The sequence below is a fragment of the Rhinopithecus roxellana genome, chromosome 9, assembly GCF_007565055.1.
Source record: "Rhinopithecus roxellana isolate Shanxi Qingling chromosome 9, ASM756505v1, whole genome shotgun sequence".
Taxonomy (NCBI): domain Eukaryota; kingdom Metazoa; phylum Chordata; class Mammalia; order Primates; family Cercopithecidae; genus Rhinopithecus; species Rhinopithecus roxellana.
This window is the reverse complement of record NC_044557.1, coordinates 15037196-15044529: the sequence shown is the minus strand read 5'-3', so window position 1 is coordinate 15044529 and position 7334 is coordinate 15037196.

The following is a 7334-nucleotide window of genomic DNA, read 5'->3' as shown; positions in this document are numbered from 1 at the left end:
TAACTACATGCAGGAGAGGAGGAACTGGAAAAGAAAGAGAGCATTCCATTAAGAGAGGACAAAACAACACACAGAGAGAGAGACAGGGACAAGAGACAGGAACGATGGAAACACCATTCTTCACATCTTCACACTTTTCAACACTGGCTTCCTCAGCCTATGAGATACCACACCATTGACAGAGAATAAAGGGAGGTCTAGAATTGCTGAGGTTTGCTAAAGTTCACACAGTTCACCAATCATTGAATGCAAGACCCAGGCATGCAAGCTCATCCTGTCAACAGGGGGAAAGGAGGGGTAGCAAAGACACTTGGTTGTATCTCTAGCAGCTGCAGGAAAGGAGCTGCAGATGAAGGAGAGAAAAGGCAAGAGAAGGGAGAAGACTGCTGAGAGGGGCGAGTGAAGCTGGCTCTCCATGGAGGCTGGCCTCCCTAGTCTCCAAGGCACGTGGTTTGCTTTGTTGTTTCATGTGTGGAATCTAGGAGAATCAAGGTTCTGCCTGTGAATTCTAGACACTTGGGTTGATTTTACAATTTTCTACTTTTAAGGGAATCAGATCAGATTCCCTCTTGTACCAGAGTCTATACAGTTGTAATTTAGTCCCAGGTGCTTGAGGAGTGCCCAAGAGATTGTGTATCTTTGCATTTTAGGATTGGACTTCCATATACTTATCTTAGAGACAAGTATATTGAGAGCAAGAAAGAGGAAAATCAAGCTAACTGGCCTTTATACAAGCATTTAAAGTATATGTTTGGAAGCACTTCAACACATTTAACTCCCATGAGAGATTTTTACATGAATTTCTCCAGGTATTTCCTGGACTATAGCCAGATGATGATCTCCTTTCCCAGAATTTCCGAATACGCATTAAATGTAGGACTACTACTTTTATCACAGAACTGTGATAACAAGTTTAGTTAGCAAAATATTACCGACATGTATTCATTAAATCATTAATTAATTCATTCAGCAGATATGGCTTCTAAGTGCCAGGCACTATTTTAGATTCTGGGTAGCAGTGAGCAAGACAAACAGAACCATCTTCCCTCACAGACCTGCTGTTCCAGTGAGTGAGACAGACGATGATCATGGTAAATAGGAACACAGTGAATCAGAAAGTGCTCTGTGCTATGAGGCACAGTGATGCGCAGCAGGGAGAGCAGTGTAGGGGTGGTGGTGCTATTTCAGATGGGCTGGCCAGCCAGACTCATTGAGCAGCGACATTCAGTAAAGACAAAAGTAAAGTGGGAGAGGGAGACAAGAGAGTACTTTGGAGCGGGACTTGCCTAGGTTTCCTAAAGTCGACAGAGTTCACCAGTCGTTGAATGCAGGACGCAAGCGCACAAGCCCATGCCGTCAACAGGGGGAAAGGAGGGGTGGAATCAGATCAGATTCCCTCCCGTACCAGAGTGTATACAGTTGTAACAGGGAGGCCTGCTTCCACAGGGAGCCAACTTCACTTGCACATCTTGCACATCTCAAGCATCCTCTCCCTTCTCTTGCCTTCTCTATTCTCCATCTGCAGCTCCTTTCCTGCAGCTGCTAGAGACACCACCACGTGCAAGTGCAAGCCTGGCTACTGAAGTGCAGGAGTGGCCACTGTGCCTGGAGCAGCATGCCTCAGTGGGGGATGTGGTCAGAATGGACATGGAGGCCACACTGCAAGAGGCCTTGGGCGTGACTGTGAGGGACTGGGTCTTGATTCTGCATCTATGAGGTGGTGCTGGAGAACTCTCTACAAAGAAGTGTCATTATGTAACATTCTTTTTAATATTTAAAACTTTTCTTTTGGATTAATTTCAGATTTACAGAAAAGTTATAAAACGAGCTATGGAGAGTTACTATAAACCCTTCACCTGGCTTCCTCTAATGTACATATTTTATGTAAGCACAGTACATTTTTCAAAACTAAGAAATTAACGTTGGTTATGACTGACTTAACTACAGATGTTGAGGTTTCACTAGTTATTTCACTAGTGTCTCTTTTTTGTTCTCTTGTCTATTTGAAATATCACATTGTATTCAGTGACATGTGTTTTCAGCAGGGTCACTGAAGCTGCTCTGCGGGTAGAGGGAGACTATTTATGGGCTTTAGGAATAGACTTAACAAAGACAATGTTGGTTTGGCCCAAAGTGGGAGCTTGGTTCAAGGATTCTAAATACATTTTGAAGATGAGACAGCAGCATTGGGGAGAGAGAGGAGTCATGTGTGTGTGGCCTGAGCACCTAGCAGAATGGAGCTGCTGTTTACAGAGATGGGGAAGACCAGGAGGAGCAGGTTTGTAAAGGGTGCCAGGCACTCAGGTTGGGGGTTGGGGGAGGTTTGGGATGCACTGCCTGCTAAACATTGAGTCTGGCAGAGGCTGGACACAGATGGAGAGCCTTGGCCTTGGGTGAATCCAGCCTTTGCAGACCCATCCAACTGACACAGACCCGTGCATGCCATGGCCCTCCTTGGATTTACCACTCATCATTTAATATGGCTCCACCAGCAAGTGACAGGACTTGCTTACACAAACTGGCTTGACCAAGAAATGCCCTCACCTCACGTAACGGGAACTAGAGAGACTGGACAGCATTCCCGGGTGTCCACAGGTCATTTCCTGTTGCCTGATTTGCTGCCTCAGCGTTGCTACCCGGCAGGTGGAGCTGGTCAGCTTGCAGGGGCAGATGGCTGCCGGCAGCAGTCAGGGCATAGCCTTTTCTTCACTTTAGAGTGGGATAGGAGGGAGAGGCAAGTCCCCATGGTGTCCTCTCCAGGCCAGCTTGACTGGGGTCCATCAGCATAGTGACTTCAGAGGCCTAATGCCGTGTGCTTGAGCCAAGGGCTCTCAGCCAGGACAAGTCTGCCCCCTGGGCACACTTGGCCTTGCTGGGAGACATTTGGGTCGTCAGAATTGATTCTGGAAAGCATCGTGGGATGCTGCTAAACATCCTCCCATGCATCGGACAGCCTGACCACTGACCAGAGATGAGGTGCACCCGCCTTTTGTCAGGCCTTTCCTGGTACTGTGTACACTTGGGTGTCAGTGGTCCCCAGACTGGCTGGGTCAAGTTTCCCAGGCCTGCTCTTTATTCCACCCTAAGATTGGTCCCTGTACAAGTACTATGTCCATTTCCACTTCCAAGGCAGTGGAAAGATGCCCTCAGATCCATCAGAGGAAAAAAGTGTGTATCTGTGTTTTGAAGCTTCACGTTCCTTTTTAGTTTCTATTCTGGAAAGTGCAAGAGAAAGAAGGTGATTTTCAGCTCTGAGGGTATCTATGGAAGTCCCCACACCGATTCTTTCCTAGGGACCCAATCATAACCCTCCAGGCTTACTGTGGATTCAATCCTACTGTGAGTTCTCCTAAAATAGGAAGCCAGCATTGTTTACCTTTGTGCCCTGGTGCCCAGGAACGTGTTTGGCATGTGGTGGGCAGCTAGGCTGTTCAACTGACTCTTTTACTTCTGCAGTAAGGTTTATGTGGCATGAAGCCTGCAGTGTTTCATTTCTGGAGCAATATTGGAATCCAAGGTCTAGTCCGTTGGTGGGCATACCATGGAGACATGAGAGTGACTGCTGACTGATGTCCAAATGCCATTGGATGGAAGCCCATATTGACCTGAGTTGCCTGAACAGCTCATCTGAGTCTCCACATCCGCAAAATATTATCACACATTCGGGACCATATGCCCTTGTTGGGTCATTTTAATCTTTGTTTTAACTTTCTCATTATTAACTTCATTTTCTGCTTCACTACAGGCATAGCAGTCCTACATCCATCTAAAATGAAGGAAACTGTTTTGGAAACATTTTTACCTTGGTTTCTCCTAAAGCAAGTTGGATCTCTGTGATGTTATCTTGCATGCTGCTGAAGTCAGTTTCCAGTGGTGTAATTTTCCTGTTAACTTAAAAAGAGAAGCTCAGCACTACATGTCCCTCTGGGCTTCAGACAGCTGTTCTTTCCTCCCATGTCTAGAAATATTGGACAATTTCTCCCCAAGCATCAAGAGAAACAAAGCGATGGGAACTTATTTCAATTTTGAGAGAATCTGAGTTTGTAGGACTAACATAATGATCCATACCAGTTTGACAGTGGAAGGGTGTTAACATCTGTTTCTTTTTTTATGATTTTATGAATCTTTTGTCTTTCATTTCTTAAGAATTCTAACTACGCCGGGCGCGGTGGCTCAAGCCTGCAATCCCAGCACTTTGGGAGGCCGAGATGGGCGGATCATGAGGTCAGGAGATCGAGACCATCCTGGCTAACACGGTGAAACCCCGTCTCTAGTAAAAAATACAAAAAACTAGCCGGGCGAGGTTGCGGGCGCCTGTAGTACCATCTACTCGGGAGGCTGAGGCAGGAGAATGGCGTAAACCCGGGAGGCGGAGCTTGCAGTGAGCCGAGATCCAGCCACTGCACTCCAGCCTGGGTGACAGAGCGAGAGTCCGTCTCAAAAAAAAAAAAAAAAAAAAAAAAAAAAAAAAAAAAAAAAATAGAATTCTGACTACACTGCTTGATATCATACAATAACAATTTTTCTGAAAACTGAGAACTGAGATTCTGTTTAGTTAAAACTTCTAAAATCAGTTGTAAATGTGGGTATAGTCTGAATCATAATCAGTGCAATTCTGACAGAAGAGAAGGATGTAAGAGGATACAGTGGGCAGCAGGGAAGACTTCAAGAGACTTCAGGTGGATCTCCATGTTTCATGAACAAATCTCAGGCTTCCAAGAAATAGAAAGACGATTGTCCCGAGGTTTATGGATCTCTTCCTCCCCCACCTCTCTCTCATTTTTAAAAAAATAATTGAAAAAGACTCGAGGTGACTCTAAATATTTTTATTTGTTGCTTACAGTTGTAAAGAAGTTGAACAGCATTTGTCACAGGTGGCGGGGACTGTACAGGAAGGGAGTGTGTGCAGAAGGACTGTGATCATGGGCAGCAGCGCCAAGCTCCAGAGGAAAAGAAACAAGCAGACCTGCTTAAAATTCCTAAAAGGAGAAAAATCATAAATATCTCAGGTTACACAGGACAAGCATTGTCATTAGCTCATTCTGCAACAAAATTCACTTCTTGTATGATTCCATTTCCATTGCTTCATTTTTGTTCAAAGTTGAAAAAATCTGGTGTCCCTAAGCATGAAATGGAGTAGGCTTGCGACTCTGTGGATCTTATGATACTGACACCAATCCTCCTTCTTCCTTTGACTGTGAAGAACACTGACACATTATTAGGATTTTGTTGGTACCTGTGAGCCTGACGGGACAGCAAAGACATAGGGAAGGAGTTCCTGACACTCAAGATATCACACACACATGCTCACTGGAAATTCTTTAAAAGGGGCTTTGATGTAAACATTAGAATTGCCATTTAAAGTGCAATAACACAGGAATATTTTTCTAAGAGACTCAGTTAAGTGTATGCTAAATTAATTGCATAAAATGTAAAATTCTGAGTGCAGGTGTTTATGTAAAATTTCCAGTGCTAAAAGTTTTGGAGTGATACTGGGAAGACACAGTGAAACCTGGTGTAATTTCTCCCAGTAAAGGAAGTTGGGTTCCAACCAAAGGAGACAGGAATGCATGCAGACAGTGTTTAGACACTGAGAGGAGAGGCAGTGCTCAGTGTGGTCGGAGGCAAAGTAGAGGCAGGCTCAGGGCTGCAGATGGGACTGCTGGTGTTCTAGAGACAACTGCTTACTTTCTAGTTCAGCTGTCTAAAAACCTGTCCTGAGCCTGGAAGCAGGATGCATCTGGAGTAAAGGCTGCTTTCCAATTTAGCTCCCACAGCAAGGTGGCATCATTGTAGATCTCGATGAAGGTAGCCCCTGGGGCCACTTTTAAGTTCCCTTCCGATGTGTTGTCCTTTTTGGGACAGGTGAATAAAGCAATCAGAATTGCTGCAAATGAATACATTGCCCCTGGGTTGAATGAGAGATTCATTCAATTCAATCACCATCATTTTCCTCAATAATGAAGACACCAAGTTATGACTTTTCTTTTCATTACCTACATGTCTTTTCATTACCTACATCTATGGGAAATTAATTGATAGAGCTAGGTACAATAAACAGAAAATTGAGAAAAAACTGGGGAGAAAATTTAACAGCCAGGCCCCAAACTGAAGAAATATCTTCCACAAACTGTGGTTCTGTTCTGTGCAAATATTGTAGACTTTTACATATTTTGGTTGATAAAATATGCTGAATGAGACACCCTCACATTTGGGTAAACCAACTACATTATACAAATAAAGTTTTGGAATTATCTTTATGCACTGCGACTAATAATAGGAAAAGAAAAATGGGGGTTGAAAGCAAATACTCTTATTTACCTTGCGAGTTTTTTTGGTGCTTGAAATATTTCCTCCATGTTCTTTATAGGATGTTAGAAAATCTCTGCGTCCACTTTAATTATATTTTGGTCTTGTTTTTTGGTTGTTATGAGGATCTGGGTTTGGAGACCAAAGCACTCCAGGAAGGCAAGCGTGTGAATGCTTGTGAGCTCGCTGTCTTCTTGATATTTATTCCCCAACCAGTTTTATTAACCATCAGATTACAGAAACAGGAAAGCCAAAAAGTATCCAAGGGACTTCACTTCCAGTTCCAGTTCTTACCTATTCTTTGTAGAATAGGGCTTTGCAGCCTGTCTCCTGATCAGCGTCCTCACCTGGTGCTCAGAACCTCATGTTGTCCAAAGTAGGACCCTTGACAACATTTCAAAGACCCGAGTGACTCTGGCTGTTTCTCTGAAAACAGTACGTAGAAGCCTTCCAGAAAATGGCCCTTAATAACTTGGCATAAACTCAACTCAAGTAGGGACCTCTCTACCTCTTCACCAGAGTCAGCACTGTTAGGGAATCTTAGCTAGTTCTGATCCAAGAAAGGAGATTGCTGAGGACAGTCCCCTTCAGCTGAGCATTTAAACTCCGCCATCCAGAGCCGTCCACCAAAAGGCAAAATGACTGCTCCTCCCTCAACTTCTTCCTTTAGGATATTGTATATTTTTCTATCCTTGATTCTTTCTGGAGTAACCCCAACAAGGTGTTCCACATTTCAACTATAAATTTCGTTTTTGTGTTACAGGACTGAAACTGTTTTTATTTTAACTGAAAATTTTAGTGAAATAATTACAGATTTTAGCCATTCTGATAGGTGACACATCACTATGATTTTCATTTTCATTTCCCTGAGAGCTAATGAGGCTACATCTTTTTAGATGTGCTTTTTTTTAACCACCCATAAATCTGCTTTAGGGATATGTGTGTTCATGTCTTTTACCCATTGTCTAACTGGATTGTTTGACTTTTTACCATTGAGTTTTAGGAATTTGTTGCATATTCTAGAT